Source organism: Balaenoptera physalus (genome assembly GCF_965194825.1).
Source record: "Balaenoptera physalus genome assembly, chromosome: 15".
NCBI classification, from domain to species: Eukaryota; Metazoa; Chordata; class Mammalia; order Artiodactyla; family Balaenopteridae; genus Balaenoptera; species Balaenoptera physalus.
In genome coordinates, this window is record NC_138894.1 from 58879228 (window position 1) to 58897681 (window position 18454).

Here is an 18454-nt window from a genome sequence, read left to right on the forward strand (position 1 = left end):
CCAATCCTAGGTATAGGTCCAAAGAAAATGCAAACATTAATTCAAAAAATATATGCATCCCAATGCTCATAGCAGCATTATTTACAAGTGCCAGGATATGGAAGCAAACTAAGTTTCCATCAACAGATGAATGGATAAGGAAGATGTGGTGTATATACACAATACTACTCAGCCATTAAAAAGAATGAAAATTTGCCATTTGCGACAACATGGATAGACTTGGAGGGTATTATGCTTAGTCAGACAGAGAAAGACAAATACTATATAATATCACTTACATGTGGAATCTAAAAAATAAAACTAGTGACAACAAAAAAGAAACATACTCACAGATATAGAGAACAAACTAGTGGTTACCAGTGGGGAGAGGGAAAAAGAGAGGGGAAAGATAGGGGTAGGGGATTAAGAGGTACAAACTACTATGTATAAAATAAATAAGCTACAAGAATATATTGCACAGCACAGGGAATATATCCAATATTTTATAATAACTATAAATGAATTATAATCTTTAAAAATTGTGAATACTGTGTTGTACACCTGAAACTTATATAATATTGTAAATCAACTATACTGCAATAAAAATAAATAAAATAAAAATATGAAACAAACATTAAACATTTAAAAAAATATATTTTTTTATTTTTGGTTGCCTTGGGTCTTTGTTGCTGCGTGGGCTTTTTCTAGTTGTGGCAAGCGGGGACTACTCTTTGTTGCGGTGTGTGGGCTTCTCATTGCAGTGGCTTTTCTTGTTGAGGAGCACGGGCTCTAGGGTGCACGGGCTTCAGTAGTTGTGGCACGTGGGCTCAGTGATTGTGGCTTGCGGGCTCTAGAGTGCAGGCTCAGTAGCTGTGGCGCATGGGCTTAGTTGCTCCGCAGCATGTGGGATCTTCCCGGACCAGGGATCGAACCTGTGTCCCCTGCATTGGCAGGCAGATTCTTAACCACTGCCACCAGGGAACTTGAAAAAAAAGCATTTTACGACACTTGCCTGTGTGCCCAAATTTCCGACCAGACTCACCACTAGGCAGATTCATCTGAGGCTTTTGTGATTTGAAATCCAAATGATGTTATAAGAAGAGCACATCTTTGGAGTCAGATAAATCTGGATTTAAATCCTAGCCCCACATCTATCATCTGAGTGTGTTTGGAAAGTCATTTACCTTTGTTTCTTCATCTGTTAAATGGAGTAATACACAACTCATTGAGTTGTTATGAGGATTTTTTTTTTAATAATAGCCACTTTTAATTGATTTTTTAAAAATTAATTAATTAATTAATTAATTAATTTTATTTATTTTTGGCTGCATTGGGTCTTTGTTGCTGTGTGCAGGCTTTCTCTAGTTGTGGCGAGCGGGGACTACTCTTCGTTGCAGTGTGCGGGCTTCTCATTGCGGTGGCTTCTCTTGTTGTGGAGCACAGGCTCTAGGTGCGCGGGCTTCAGTAGTTGTGGCACGCAGGCTCAGTAGTTGTGGCTCGCTGGCTCTAGAGCGCAGGCTCAGTAGTTGTGGTGCACGGGCTTAGCCACTCCACGGCATGTGGGATCCTCCCGGACCAGAGCTCGAACCCATGTCCCCCGCATTGGCAGTGACTCTCAACGGCTGCGCCACCAGGGAAGCCCCTAATTGATTATTTATTATGTGCACCAGGTACTGTGCTAAACACTTTACATATATTAAATCATGTAATCAGAGCCCATTACTTAAATGGTATATATTTACAAAGTGCATGGTATGTATAAACTCTACAGTATTTGCTGCTATTGTATTATTTCAGAGGTACAAGGAAGGCCTCTTGCTCCTCTCGCTTTCCTCCTCCCCAGACTGTTGATGCTTAATCTGAGAAATGTGGCTGAAAACATAATCATCTCTGGAAAAGAGAAAACACTGGCATTGAAATTAATCCCAAAGTGTAAATGAATGATACATCGCAGAACCTTTCCTGAGAGAAGGTTTTGATGGGGGAAGGATGAAGAGGAGGGCATGGGTAAATACGATGCACACTGAAGGTAAAGTGCTGCGGGTCCTGCCTAAATCACCCACCCGCAACAGAGTTAAGGATTTTCAAAGCGAGTTTTCATGGGCCAATAGGGAACTTCCTGTACTTTTTTAAAAAAAGCCTGGTTGAGTGGAAATGAAAGGGAATGTTATAAAGAGCTCCGGAGAATTCTGTTTTTGCATCTTTGTTTTTGAGAAGCACCTAGGACGAGGGAGAAGGCAGTCCCTGAGTCTAGGGGAACCTCTGGGGGGCTTGCTTGGGCCAGAGCAAAACCTATCTCAGAGAGGTCTCTGGCCATTTCAGTCCAGACTCACATCCATCCACCTTGGGGACTCCAGTGTATAAATATATTAAAACTGTATGTTATCATATTGTATACGGTCATATTTAATAGAATTGATAATACTTCTTTTCGTTCGTAATTACTGCCTTGACTCTACATGCAAAAACCTGTTTTGTGGTAAGTAATAGAAATCAAAATAGTGTTGGCCATGTAAGAAAATGGTACATTTAAGCCTTGTGGGTTTGATTTGAGACGAATGTTGACACCACGCTTGGAGACCATGTTAAACTATGTGGGCAAGGCTGGCAAGTACTGGCCAAGGACGGCTACTAACCTGGGGTCAGAGTGGACCACAAGTTGGATAAGCTAAGGATGTACATTGTCACTTTTTAAAGCTAAGGGACCCTGAAAACTGTCAGAATTATCCAATAGTAGAGACTTGAAGGTCTTCCAGTGGGTTTGCAGCTGGGGCAGCTGTCTCTCAGGTGCTTGCCACGGGATAGGATGAAAATATCCTAGTTGTCTGTTTTTATAACTTATAACGTACTTCCAGGAAGCAGACATCTTCAAGGGCAATTAGGAAACTTGCAGATTTCTCCAGTGCAAGGCAGTATTGAAGCAAAGTGAAACATTTCCGAGAAAGGGTTCTGGGGAATTTATGTAATGTAATCTCCAAAGATCATATTTATATATTTTACATGTATATATAAACTTCTCCCTACCAGCTCTGCTCTCCTAAGAACCCAGGTCCCACAAAGTCCATACCTTTGGGCTTTTTTGGTTTAGAAAGACATATTTATATGTTTATGCACTTTTATTTAGGTTTGTTTTCTTCTCTTTGATTTTAAAATTATTTTTTGTATATATTTCAGTAGCCTTTGAGTTTCACCTCTAGAAACAAATATAAAAAGTGATTATTTACATATCTATTAAACGGCCAAAATCCAAAACACTGCTAACACCAAATGCTGGTGAGGATATGAGGCAACGGGAACTCTCATTCATTGCTGGTGGGAATGCAAAATGGTACAGCCACTTCGGAAGACAGTTTGGCAATTTCTTACAAAACTAAACATACTGTTACGATATGATCCAGCAATTGCACTCCTTGGTATTTACTCAAAGGAGTTGAAAGCTTATGTTTACACAAAAACCTGTACATGATGTTCACATCAACTTTATTCATAATTGCCAAAACTTGGAAGCAATCAAGATGTCCTTCAGTGGGTGAACAGATAAACTAGTACATCATACAAGGTACGATGCTAAAAAGAAATGGGCTACCAGGCCATGAAGAGATATAGAGGAACCTTAAATGCATATTACTAAGTGAAAGAAGCCCATCTGAAAAGGCCACATACTGTATGATTACAACTATATGGCATTCTGGAAAAGGCAAAACTATGGAGACAGTAAAAAGACCAATAGTTGCCAGGGATTAGGGAGGGAGGGATGAACAGGTGGAACACAGTGAATTTTTAGGGCAATGAAACTAACTCTGTATGATACATGGTAGATACATGTCATTGTACATTTGTCCAAACACATAGAATGTACAACACCAAGAATGAACTCTAAAGCTATGGACTTTGGGTGATAATGATGTATCAGTGTACATCCATCAACTGTGACAAATGCACCACTGTGGTGGAGGGTGCTGATGATGGGGGAGTCTATGCATGTGTTGGGGTAGGGAGTATATGAGATATATCCTCCTAGTCTAGACATAGCCTCTCAATTTTGCTGTGAAACTAAAACTGCTCTAAAAAATAGTCTTTTTTTTTTTTTTTTTAAAGTGATTCTGGCTCTTATAGCTGCAGTCAAAAAGTAACACAAGGCAGACTCCTCCAGTGTTAAAATCATCCACCCAAAGTTTCACTGTTCGCCAGAAGATCTGCAGGTTGGGGGTAGCCGTGAAGAGAAAGAAGGGTGAAGCACCGGGCTGCCCAGTTCATATTTGATCATTCATTCATTCATTCATCAAATCCTAACGGAGCACCTATTTTGTGTCATACTCTCTGCCAGGTGCTGAGGATACAGCAATGAATAAAACTGACAAAAATCCCTGCCCTCATTGGAGCTTTCTTTCTTTCTCTTTCTTTCTTCCTTCCTCCCTTCCTTCTTTCCTTCCTTCCTTCCTTCCTTCCTTCCTTCCTTCCTTCCTTCCTCTCTTTCTTTCTTTCTTCCCTTCCCCCCTTCCTTCTTCCTTTCTTTCTTTCTTTTATTTATTTTTTTGGCTGCGTTGGGTCTTCGTTGGTGCGCGCGGGCTTTCTCTAGTTGCAGCGAGCGGGGGCTACTCTTCGTTGTGGTGCGCGTGCTTCTCATTGCGGTGGCTTCTCTTGTTGTGGTGCTTGGGCTCTAGGCGCGCGGGCTTCAGTAGTTGTGGCATGCGGGCTTAGTTGCTCTGTGGCATGTGGGATCTTCCCGGACCAGGGATTGAACCCATGTCCCCTGCATTGGCAGGTGGATTCTTAACCACTGTGCCACCAGGAAAGTCCTGGTGCTTACTTTCTAGTGGGGAAGATGGCACGGGCAGAGGCCCTGAAGTGGGAGCATGCCTTGGGTGTTGGAGCAACAGTGAAGATGTCTGTGTGGCTGGGGCAGAGGCGTCAGACAAGGGGAGGAGCAGGGGAGGTGGGAGAGGGATGGGGCCAGACCATGTGTGCTGTGAAGGTCATAGTTAGGACTTTGGATTTACTCTGAGCGGTGGTATGGGAGCCACTGGGAGGACATGAGCAGTGGAGTGACATGGTCCAACCTACACTATCGCAGCATTCCCCTGGCTGCTGTGTGGAGAATAGACGTCAGGGGCACAAGTGGAAGCGGTGCCTCCAGTGAGGAGGCTGCTGCAATAGTCTGGGCCAAAGACCTGGATGACTGGACCAGAGTGGTGGCATCGGGTTGGTGAAAAGCATTGTTCCAGTTATGAACGTGCTTTAAAAATTTTTTTTTAAACATTTATTTATTCATTTGGCTGTGCCAGGTCTTAGTTGCGGCACGCGAGATCTTTGTTGCCACGTGCGGGATCTTCGTTGCGGCATGCAGGATCTAGTTCCCTGACCAGGGATTGAACCCAGGCCCCCTGCATTGGGAGCACGAGTCTTAGCCACTGGACCACCAGGGAAGGCCGCAGATGTGCTTTGAAGGTAGTGCTGGTAGGGTTTGCTGACAGATGGATTGTGTGGCATTACCTGGTCCTAACTTGGTCTAAACTGTGTTTTCATTTAATGACAAATATTGGATCTGCGGGGTCTTCAGCAAACATCAAATCCCACTTACGTGAAGTTACAAATGAGGATTTTTCTGGAAGAATATGCAGACCAGAAGGAAAAGCTTTAGAAATGTGTTCTGAAAGGATGAGTCTGGGATCTTAGTCCCAGGAGTTATCCTTCGGGTAAGGCCCCATTCATGGGACGAATAGCTCTAGCAGTCTCAATTCAGGATTCAAATTTCAGCGGGAGAGCTAGTAAGGCTACCCTGGGCCACATGGTTGTCACTGGATGGAGCCACCAGATGTATGGATGGGTGGGGAGTGGGTAGGGAAAGGTACTTCACACGAGTCAAATTAGGGGCTGAGATCAAAAGAAATAAGGGGAAAATAGGTACTGGGCAAAAAAAAACACCGTTACTTACACTCAATTCCAGCATAGAGTTTAAGAGGTGAATGAAATAGAGGTTCTGGTTTTGACTGACCAGGAAGTGGGCAGGGAAGGAAATCAGCTGGCTCCCTCTGAGTTGATTTGAGGAAAGAGTGCTGGCCTGGTCTGGGCTCTGCTGCTCACTGGCTGTGCTACTTCAGGGCACGGCTTAACCTCTCTGGCTCCCGGCTCCTATGGACTAGAGCGAATGCTGTAAACCTTGTCTTCATCAAAGACTGCCTTGATGATTTTTCTCATCCCCCCTCCCAAACCGCCCCCCCTACACATTCATGGGCTTATCTTATAGAAATGTACAACATGCATTAGGCTTCTTGAAATTTCCAGACTAGCTGAGGAGGGGGAGTGTGGACATTGTATTAAAGGGGGCTTGAAGCAGGGAGTGAATGAAACAGGCAAAGTAAATTTCAGGATTTACTGAAATTTTACAGCAGCATTTCATAGGCAGGATTAAGAGTATTTTAATAGTCTCTCTTACTGTTCATTTTCCACCTCTATTGAGACTAAAGAAACTGTGTCCTCAGAAAGGTTTCATCCACCCAGTGCTTTCTAGGCTTCAAGATTCCATTTGCTACATTGTCACCTTGAATTCCCCACTGGGGGTGCCACGCCAGCTGTAAATGTTCACGCAGCAAATTGCACTTGATTTCTCCCCCATCCTCACGGAGCCCTTGGTTTGGAACACACCCCCTCCTCCCCAGCACTTATGCCCACTTACATTTCATATCATCCTATTTAGCACTTGATTACATATTGCCTCGAATTGTTCCCCAGCCCACTCCCATCAGAGCCTCCCACCTTACAGCCCACCCACTCCTACCTCCCAGGATGCTGGGGTTTCAATTTCCTCAAAACCTACAGTCTCTTTCCCTTGCCATGTTCTGTCCTTGCATCAGAACCCTACCCTCCTCTTCTTCATTTTCGTCCCTATTTAGCCTAAGCTTCAGGAGACACGTCGTCACCCTCCTTGGCCTAAACCCTCCCTGCCCTCTGCAGGTCCTGCTGCCGCTGCTTCTGTCTGGCCGTACTCCAGCCTGCTCAGGTCGGCTCTTCCTTCTCTCTGACATCTGGGCTCCTGAGCCCTGCTGGAGAAATCACAGCCCACGCATATTGGCGCTACTACAGAGCCGTCATCTGCCGGCCTCAGTGGCGCTGAGCAGCCTGGAAACCCTTTCAGAGTCCCTGTCAGCAAACTCATCCTTCCCCACAGTGATTCTTCTAAGCATTTCCCACTCCTTGAGTTTTGCTGAGAAAATAGAAGCCATCAGGTAGGAATTCCCTCACCCTGATGTATCCCCCCTTCTGCCCTCTTTCATCCTTCCTGCCTCTCCTCCTCTGAGAGGCTGTGGGACTCCCTTACTTGGCCAAAGTTAACCCCTCCTGAGAGCTCCACAGCTGTGGCCCCTCCTTGGCGTCATCAGTTCTCTCTCTTCTCTACCTTCTTTTTCTCTGGCCCATCTTGTCTTTCTCCTGAGCACATAAATACGTTCCCTCTCCATCACACTGAGGCTTCCTTCCCAGCCAAACTTCAAGGTATACCTGGTGAGACCATAGCCTGCCATGACCGAAAGTGTGCAAAGGACACGTTGTCAGGTCCATGGTCACTTTCAGCCTGTCGACTTGACTTTGCTGAAGTCATGACACCACTGACCTCTTTCTCTTCTGGCTTCTCTCCCTTCTCTCCACTGTCACCCTCTGTGAACACTTGGTTCTCCTGCTTCCCACCCCCTCACATTCCAACCTTCTTACATTCTGCTTCTCCCCCTGCTGCTCTCTTGCTCCTGGCTCACCCCCTCTTCCGCTGGCCACCTTCTGTCTCGTCGTGGGCCTTAGTGCATTTCTTTCCTCTGTCCGGAATGCCCTTCTCCCTCCTTGCCACCTCACCAGGACAGGTCCTATTCATCTCTTAGGGATCAGCTCAGGTGTTGCCTCATCCCTAAGTCAGTCTTTCATGATCATGCCTCATCTGAATTCCCAAAACACCGTGAGCATGTCTTAGCCTTAGCACTTATCACATTATATTGAAATTATCTATCTATCTGTGTCTGCTCCACTAATCTGTCAGCCCCTTGATGCTGGGGACTGAGCCTCTTAGCTCCCATATGCCTGGCACAGCTTGATACACATAATACATGCTCAATTCATTCATGTTTGCTGAATGAGTGAATGAGTTAATGTATTAGTTATTATTCTCAACTAGGCTACTCCAGGGTAGTAGATGTGATCAGTCTTCTCAGAGCAGTTTTAGGTGATTTTATATATCTAATATACTTTTTTTTTAAAGATTTGTTTATTTATTTATTTTTGGCTGTGTCAGGTCTTAGTTGTGGCACTCGAGATCTTCATTGAGGCATGCGGGATCTTTCGTTGTGGCACGTGGGCTTCTCTCTAGTTGGGGCGGGTGGGTTTTCTCTTCTCTAGTTGTGGCACGCAGGCTCCACGGTGTGTGGGCTGTCTGTAGTTTGTGGCACGCGGGCTCTCTAGTTGAGACGCATGAGCTCAGTAATTGTGGCACTCGGGCTTAGTTGCCCCGTGGCATGTGGGATCTTAGTTCCCTGACCAGGGATCGAACCCGAGTCCCCTGCATTGTAAGGCGGATTCTTTATCACTGGACCACCAGGGAAGTCCCTATATATCTAATGTACTTTAATTGCGGTAAAATACATATAACATGAAAGTTTAAAGTGTACAACTCAGTGACATTTAGTACCTTCACAATGTTGTGCAACCATACCCACTTTCTAGTTTCAGAACATTTTTATCACCCCAAAAAGGAGACCCTATACCCATTAAGCAGTCATTCTTCATTCCTATCTCCCCCAGCTCCTGGCAATCAAGGATCTGCTTTGTCTCTGTGGATTTGCCTGGTCTGGATATTTCATATAAATGGAATCATATGATATGTGGTCTTTTATATCTGTTTTTTTTTCACTTAGCATAATGTCTTTCAGGTTCATCCCTGGTGTAACAGGTATTACTTCATTTCTTTTTTTATGGGCAAATAGTATCCCATTGTATGGCCAAATAGCTATACCACATTGTTTAGCCACTCATCAGCTAATGGACATTTGGGTTGTTTCTACCTTTTGGCTGCTGTGAATTGTGCTGCTACAAAGACCTGTGAATGAGTTTTTGTTTCAACACCTGTTTTCAGTTCTTTGGGATGTATACCCAGGAGTTGAATTGTTGAGTCATTTGGTAATTCTATGTTTAATCTATTCAGGAACCACCAAACTGTTTTCCATAGCAACTGCACCATTTTACATGTATATTCATATACCATTTACATTACATGAGGGTTCCAATTTCTCCACATTCTTGCTAACATTTTATATTTTCCTTTTTTTTTTTTTTTTTAGTGTAGCCATGCTAGTGGGCATGTATGGTAGATATATTTCAAAGTACATGCTCAGCTTAAATGATTCCTATCTATAAATGCTTTATTGTCATCTGTAGAGAGTGGCTCCCAACAGCTGTTTATTCCTAATGGGACCCTGACTCCTGGTCATGGTTGATTGGATCAGGGATTCCTGAGCCAATTTGGGCCAAAAGAGTTCCTTCCATGGGGGCTTTGTTTGAGACAGAGGGATGAGAGGAGAGAGCCTGGGTTCATATGGCTGAAATATGAACTTTAGGAGCTGTGGCAGTCTGTCTTTGATCCCACATGTAGACAGAACAACAGGGGGAACTCCCCAGAAAAAAAAAAAAAGGACACAAATACTCAGAGAGAAACAGAAATGAAAGCTGGGGAGAGCACATATCCCCTGAGTTTCTGACAGCCTACAAGTTCCCAGTTCTGGATTTTCCTTGGGCCTGACACATTCTTGCCCTTAGGGCCAATAAATCACCTTTCCATCCTATTGTGGTTAAGCCAACTCCGGTGAATTTCTATTTCTTGCAAGTAATAGAATCCAGGGCAGCAACAACTTATTGGCACTCTCACAACCTACTTGGCTGAAGAGGGGCCTTCAAACTGTAGGCCAAAAGAAAATATCTGGAAGGTTACTTCCATCTTTTTTGTCATTCCTTGTGCTCTCACTGACATTACCTTTGCCCACCAACCCAATGTAAATTTGGAGGCAATCCAGTGTATTAACCTCACCTAATATTCATGAAGCATCCTCAAGGGCAGGGTGTCCAGCACTTTGCTACCACCTTGATGTGTCTTTTAGCATCTGTTCTAGATTTTTTTCCCCTAATAGCAGAACTCTTTCGTTCAGCTCTCCAAATGTCATGTTTTCTTGATTTGGTGGTCACTGTAACTTTTCCCACTCTCATAGAGCTTTTCAAGGGCAGCAAGGTAACACAGCATGGAGGAAAGGACACTCAGCAGGAAGTTTTGCAAAACCAGATTCCAGTCCTATCCTGCCCTCGCTTTGCTCTGTAATGCTGAGTAAATCATGAAATGCTCTTGATCTGTTTTTTCCCATCTGTGGAAGTGGGAGAGAAAAATAATACTTTCTCTGCCTACTTCACAGAGATGCAAGCTAAAATTAGGTCATGGATGTGAACATGCTATGAGGCAAAGATATATAAACTGCTGTATCTAAAATGGCAATGAACTCCCTTGATTTCTATCCCACTCTCAGACACCAAGTTTGAGGTCCTTGTTTAATAATTACTTGGATTTAACTCTAGTTGATTTTTCTTTTCTTTTTAATAAATTTATTTTATTTTATTTTGTTTATTTTTTGGCTGCGTTGGGTCTTCGTTGCTGCCCATGGGCTTTTCTCTAATTGTGGAGAGTGGGGTCTACTCTTCGTTGCGATGCGCGGGCTTCTCATCGCGGTGGCTTCTCTTGTTGTGGAGCACGGGCTCTAGGCGCACGGTCTTCAGTAGTTGTGTGGCACACGGGCTTAGTTGCTCCGTGACATGTGGGATCTTCCTGGATCAGGGCTCGAACCCGTGTCTCCTGCTTTGGCAGGTGGATTCTTAACCACTGCGCCACCAGGGAGGCCCCTTTTCTTTTCTTTTATGATACATAATGACTATATTAAAAACCTAGAGAGCCCCTGAGAGGTAGGGGCACTCTGCAGACTCCCCTTCGGCCTGGGGTGTCTCCGAAGGCATGCTGGGATGGAACTGATGCCTTTGAAAATTCACCATAGTTCCAACTGTGTAGGGAGACATGACAACTAAATGTAATGTGAAATCCTGGATGAAAATGCAGGAAAAGGGGTCGGGCGGGGCTCTTCTGGGCATGGTGAGCAGCGGGCCCCCCATGGGTGCATGACAGGGATGGCAAGCCTGGGGCTCTGCCTTGTAGTTTTTTGGTCATAGGTTAGACAGGTGGTGTCAGTAAGTGGAGACTGAGGAAAGTCATTTTTATGATTGGAAAGCGTTATGCCTTTTCTTCTGCTAGGCCTTTAGTGTTGGTTTTTCATTAATTCTTCATCAGGAGTTAGGCTGCCTTGGAGGATTGTTATTGCTATTGTTACCCTCAGCGTACCACAGACCTCAGATCATGGAGAGATGTCTTATGTTTAGGGTAGAGGCTGGTTTTCCAGAGGGTTTTAATTCGTGTGTCTTTGAATTTCAATTTTAGCTCATGCTGTGCTTCAGTTTAAGAGTCTTTCTTCCAACTCTGCTAGCAGCATCCCACTGCTGCTTGTTACTGACGCTCCGTGGCCTAGCGGTGGGGAGCAGGGGAGAGTGTTTCCTGAGGGCCTGGTTAATCTTCAGTCCTGGGAAGGCCCTGCATTGCTGGTATCGTGGTGTGGCCTGTCCAGTGCTCCAGACTTGCCTGTCGTAGTTCCTCCTGTACATGCTTCTGCCTCTTCCCTGGGAATAGAAGCGTGTGTGTGTTTGTGTGTGTGTGTTTCACCTCCCCTTCCTCGGGACCTTAAGGGTGATAGTCTCTATTACCCTACCCTCTCAGATTAAGACTTTGTTTCCATCTAGGAGATGGGGAGAAAGGCCCAGGAGTGCTCTGTGTCCCAACCACAGCAGCTGCATTGCCTTTCCCCACACCAGCTCCATGAGGGAAGCTTCCTCAGAATCCACTGCCATCCTCCCTGTGAGCAATGGTGGAATACTAGGTAAAAAAGCCTTCAAGATGACGTGAACCTCCCACCTTACATACTGTCCCGAGGGGTTGAACACTTCCCAGATTTCCACATTTAACATCCACCGATTCATCACCTACTCTCAGTATATCCAGCGTTGACAAGAAGGGAAATGTTGTGGTCCTCATGACTGGCCGAGTGCAGGAGGTGAGACTAGCACTCTGAAACACTGCACTGTCAGGGCTTCCCTGGTGGTGCAGTGGATAAGACTCCACATTCCCAGTGCAGGGGGCCGGGGTTCGATCCCTGGTCAGGGAACTAGATTCCACATGCATGCCGCAACTAAGAGTTCACATGCCACAACTAAGGAGCTGGGGAGCTGCAACTAAGGAGCCACCTGACGCAACTAAGGAGCCCATGAGCCACAACTAAGTAGCCTGTCTGCCGCAACTAAGAAGCCCATGAGCCGCAACTAAGTAGCCTGTCTGCCACAACTAAGACCCAGCGCAACCAACTAAATAAAAAAAAAAAAAAAACCCAAACAAACAAAAAAACCCCAAAAACAACAAAAAAGAAACTGCACCGTCCACTTCCCAACTTGGCTTAAGATTGTTAGCCACTTCTTCTGTGTGTTAGGCATAGATTTTTTTTTTTTTTTAACTTTGGGTTTATTTATTTATTTATTTATTTATTTATTTATTTATTTATTTATGGCTGTGTTGGGTCTTCGTTTCTGTGTGAGGGCTTTCTCTAGTTGCGGCAAGTGGGGTCCACTCTTCATCACGGTGCGCGGGCCTCTCATTACGCGGCCTCTCTTGTTGCGGAGCACAGGCTCCAGACGCGCAGGCTCAGTAGTTGTGGCTCACGGGCCCAGTTGCTCCACGGCATGTGGGATCTTTCCAGACCAGGGCTCGAACCCGTGTCCCCTGCATTGGCAGGCAGATTCTCAACCATTGTGCCACCAGGGAAGCCCAGGCATAGATTTTTTTACTTTATCTTGAAGAAGAGTGATACATTGAGGGATGCTAGTATATGTAAAAAGGAGCAAAGATAAGATGAATCCACACTAAAAAAGACATGTTTATCTTAATTTGTTTGACCAGGTTAACAGTTTCTGCCTCTAGGTATAATTTTTTTCTGAAATTCAATGCCTCATGGATCATGTGTTATGGGGAAGACAGTGAAATTAAGGATGTAATCTCCATGCCTTTCTTTGACTTGATTTGCTGCCATGCCCTCTACACATAGTAGAAAACATGTTTTTTAGAAGTGCCAAGATTGTATGGTTTTTACAGCTTGAACCTCAGAAAGAGATAGAGTTTATCAATTCGAAAATCTTGCCCTGCTTCTTCTGCAGGGATCATTATACTTAGGTTGATTCTGTGACATCTTATCATCACTTGTGGTTTGGGGATGGAGAGAATGTCTGTAATACATGGAATGTTCCTTACCCAAGATCATATCCATCAGTCTAGCTCCAGAGTTTGTGCTCTTAACCACGTGATGCCACTGACAAGATTAAAATGGAGCAAACAGGTTCATTTCCCCTTTCTAAGAGTTGGATGATGTTGAACTGGGAGAGATTACATCTAGACAAGATAGTGACTGTGTTGGATCCAGACAGCTCCCTTTCTTGGTCCACAGTGTTGTCGTAACCAGGGAAATTCCCGCTCATCTTTAGAGGTGAAACACTCCAGGCATTTTCCTGCTGCAGTGACACCAGCTTCAGTGTGGGTCTCCTCTCCTTTGCCAGCTGCGTAGGAGTCACTCAGCCAGTTCTGAGGCTTTTTTAGTCAGAGGAAGTTGTTCCACGTGTAGCTGTACATTCGGTGTGTTTGTGGGAGGAGGTGAGTTCAGGCCTCTCTTACACTGCCGTCTTGGACCCCTTTTTTTCTTTTTTGAATGTGGCTCTGTCTCTTCATCCATCTCTCTTGGACACTGACACACACCTTTAAAATTACAAATAAAGGAAATGAGAGACATGCATCCTGTTTGGTTTTAAGGCAGGCTAACTTCTTGCTATTTCTTTTTTTTTTTTTTTAATTTTATTTATTTATTTTATTTATGGCTGTGTTGGGTCTTCGTTTCTGTGCCAGGGCTTTCTCCAGCTGTGACAAGCAGGGGCCACTCTTCATCGCGGTGCGCGGGCCTCTCACTATCGCGGCCTCTCTCGTTGCGGAGCACAGGCTCCAGACGCGCAGGCTCAGTAATTGTGGCTCACGGGCCCAGTTGCTCCGCGACATGTGGGATCTTCCCAGACCAGGGCTCGAACCCGTGTCCCCTGCATTGGCAGGCAGATTCTCAACCACTGCGCCACCAGGGAAGCCCCTTCTTGCTATTTCTTAATGACTGTATTTAATTTTCCTTTAACCTAACATGCCATTTCCTAACAAATCTCCACAGTGTACGTATATGGTCCATTAGACAGTGGTTCCCAGACTTGTCTGCACCTTAGACTCAAGGGGAGCTTCAAAAAATACTAATGCCTGTGTCCCACCCCTAGAGATTATGATGTCACTGAACTGCAGTGTGTTCTGGGTTTCGGAAATTTGTAAAGATCTCTAAATGATTCCAGTGTGTAGCCAGGTTTGGGAATCACTGTCTTTAAGGTTCTTCTTCTTTTTTTAAAAAATCTAATCATCTTGGGGTTAATTCCCAACTAGGCTCTCATCAGAAGCATTTCCCTTATAAATTAGTGTAGGAAACAACAGGAGATTAATCCTAAATCCATCCCTTCTCCCTACTGTGATTGCCTCGGTCTTCATCAGGTTAATTGAAACCCCTTCTGATAAGTGCAGGGAAAGCATTAATGGAGGCTTCACTTATCTGCACACGCATTTCCTGTTCTGCTATGTCTTCCCTGCAATAAGTTAGTTATGATTTGCATGATACTTTTTTTTTTTTTTTCCAATTCAAATGGCCTCTCACTATACCTGAGTGGCTGGCTGGGTCTGTCTACCTACTGCCTTCACTTCTGAGTGGACACAATTTCCCTCTCCACTTATGTTATCTCCATCTTCTGGATCTAGCCAGCCAGCTGGGCAAGCTTGTTCCAAGGGTTGCTTGAGCTACACCTCGGACTGAGACATTTCACAATTTGGAGCCAGACTTGGTGAAGCAATTCTACACTTCTGTGTTTGTCTATTCCTCCCTGACTGGGGGCAGACTGAATGTACTGTTGATTCTGTAATATAAGCAAATTTCACTAGGGACCCTCTGGTGGTTATAGCCAATACTATATTGGCTTTCATTAGGAGCTAGGGCAGATACAAACCTGAACACAAATTCTTTGGGACTTTTTGGGCCACCCCCTGACCCAAGGGAATATGTGAACGTCATCTCAAATGTGAATCTGTATTCTAAAGTAAAAACTAAGACTGCTGTTTCGTCAGGGCATCGTCCCCATTTAGCATGAGTCACTGTGTTTCATCGGCCTTGGCCCTGCGGGTTTATAACACCATCTGATTTCCAGAGAGTGGGGATGACAGAAGAATAGATGCTTTCAGTCAAACAAGCGTTACTGAGTTCTGGACTATTTTAGGCCATATGGTGCCACAGCCCATAAAAGTCCTTATTCTCTCCCTTCTTCTCTGGTTGACTACTTCTCTAATTGGCTAGAACCAGAGTATCAACCCCAACCAGGGTGAGAGTTGAAACTCACCCATGTCATCAATGGAGGGCCCAAATCATTCTTTCTCTTTTAAGAACTTCTTAATTTTTTTAGTTGCTTAAATTCTTTTATAATCTTTTTTAGTCTCTTTGAAGAAAGCTATTTTTATATTAAACCATAATCTTAGGTATTTTAAAGAAACTTACCATTACTTTCAATGATTGAAATATAAAGCCATTTTCTCCCACTTTATTTTTGCTTCGGGGACCCAAGAGAAGTCCAGAAATGTATGTGATGCCCAAGGCCACAGTTGCTTCTCTAGATTAGGGCAAACAAGGGACATTGTACTTATGTATTATTAATGCAGTATCACTATTAATAATAACCGAATCTATTGAGCATCTACTATGTGCCAGCCACTTTCCTAGGCTCTTTCCACAATTTATTTCAATTACTTCTTGTCCTACCCTATGAAGTAGGTATTATTTATTATCTCCATTTTACGTATGAGAATGTAGAAACTTAGGGAATTTAAAGCTTACACATCTAGTTAAGTGGTGGGATCAGAACTTGAACTTATCCTGACCGCTGCAGAGTCCATGTTCTTAATCTCTAGAGTCTTCTGACATGATCTCTTTCCATGGAAATGTTGTCCTTAAATCCCAGTACCACAGCTTGCTCTGATTGTAAAAACGAAGGCCAACATAGCACAGGGAGATCAGCTCGGTGCTTTGTGGCCACCTAGAGGGGTGGGATAGGGAGGGTGGGAGGGAGACGCAGGAGGGAGGAGATACGGGGATGAATGTATACGTATAGCTGATTCACTTTGTTATACAGCAGGAACTGACACACCATTGTAAAGCAATTATACTTCAATAAAGATGTTAAAAAATAAATAAAAATAAATACTAAGGCCAGCATGATTGTTGGGGTTCTAAGTGTGAGGGATCAATAGTTTAATGCACATATTAGTCACTGGAAGAATCATTATTGATGGGTTCATTGACAAACAGCATTTTATTCACTCAGATTCTGGACAGGGTTCTGGATGTTAGGAGATGATGGAAGGGGGGCTGACTTGGCCTCCTTGGGGGTTCTTCAGCCACACCTGTGCCGTCACTGCTCATTCACATTCTGCTCTAAAACGCTCCCTTATTTCACAGACCTCACATAAAAGCGATGGAGCTGGCTGACAAGTCTGAGGACTGCTGACGCTTTTGAACGAAGAAACAGCAATTTCAGAAAATGAATCCTGTGGTTTAGAAAGAAATCATCTGAACTTAAAGAAAGAAAGAAAAGAAGAGAAAAAAATTGTTCTCATCACAAAGAAAACAATTTCCTTAGGCCTAGAGAATTATAGTCTATTTTTGAAGGCTTCAACCCTCTGAGATATCTAGATTTTGAGTGTCAAAAGGAACCTTTAAAGATAGCTTTTTCATCTGAGTCCTGAATTTTACAGAAAGGAAACTGAGGCTCTGAGAGAGTTTGGGACCATATAACTAGTTAGTGGAAGCTGACTCCCAGTTTTCCTGCCTTTATCTTACTCCTTTTTACTTTTGCTCTTTAAATGACAGGGTATTCATAGGCCACTGGGAAGAAAAAAAACAAGACAGCTTCTGCTTCTGCAAGAAAGGTCAGTGAGAGCTCCGAAACTTCTAGAAAGAGGAGAGTCAAATTATTTAATCTAATTTCAGGAATAGTCTTGATCTTATTAGCTGAAGGACTGAATAAGGAGGCAAAGGCCTTACAAAGCAAGATTTATTACTACTTTCCGTAAAAGCACGGGGAAAATGAATATTAGCTTAATGGGGATTTGGGTCTATAATTTGATTCTTTGCCTCAGCTTAGAGAAACAACCCACAGACAAAAGGTCAATGGATCCTAGTAGTGATCTCCTGAGCCAGTGAGGCAAGGGATCACCTGCCATTTCTCCAGGGACCCCTAGAATCAGAAATCACCTCTGTGGTATGGAAACCTAGAAAGGAAGAAATCCAGTGGACTCTTACTGGCCTGGAAAGTGTGTTAAAAGTGCCAGTGCTTCTTCACCTGACCCTTGAAGCAATTGATAAGATTTCCTTAGTGAGAAGATCTCTAGCAAGGTTGTGGTCAGTGGTACTAATATTAGTTCCCAGGGGAAGAATTTGGAGGCGAAATGGAGAAAAGAAAGAGGGCTGGGCTGTGTCAATTCAATAAGCACTTTCTGGATGCTAACTATGTAGCAGACACCAAGCGATAAATAAAACCTCTCTGTCCCTGGAAACACTTGCAGATGAGTAGGAACTAGCAACTACAGAGGAAATTTCTCCCAGGCTTCAGACACCAATATGCAAAACTGTCCGGCATCCCAGCAGCTCATTTCCATTCTGAGACCTTGTTCTGTTACAATTATAGGGCAGCACAGTTCACTCTGTGGGCTACAAAACTCCCCAGCTACTTAGCAGCTCACAGATGTTAACCCAGCAGCTGGGTGCTGGATGAGGCACACACAGCCAGCCAAAATCTCAGGATGCTTGAAAGGAAAAAGAGAAATTCAGAGTCAACTGATGCATCCAGATGTCATTGGTGCAAACAGGCAGCAGGACCTGTCCCAGCCCAGCTCAGAAATTCAGTTCTTGCTGGCAGCCTCACTCTATCAAGACTTCAGTTAGGGGCTTTCCTGGTGGCGCAGTGGTTGAGAATCTGCCTGCCAATGCAGGGGACACGGGTTCGAGCCCTGGTCTGGGAAGATCCCACATGCCACGGAGCAACTGGGTCCGTGAGCCACAATTACTGAGCCTGCGCGTCTGGAGCCTGTGCTCCACAACAAGAGAGGCCGTGATGGTGAGAGGCCCGCACACCGCGATGAAGAGTGGTCCCCACTTGCCACAACTAGAGAAAGCCCTCGCACAGAAACGAAGACCCA

General features: G+C 44.3%; 1 protein-coding gene across 1 annotated transcript in view; it reads left to right on the top strand.

The window, feature by feature from the left end:
* LOC309644250 (uncharacterized protein) overlaps positions 1 to 18193 on the top strand; it is a 70733-nt gene extending 52540 nt beyond the window's left edge. The window contains exon 4 of the transcript XR_014254306.1: positions 16716 to 18193. The gene's annotated coding sequence lies outside the window, so the exon portion shown is untranslated. The remainder of the gene's footprint in view (positions 1 to 16715) is intronic.
* Positions 18194 to 18454: the final 261 nt, after the last annotated feature.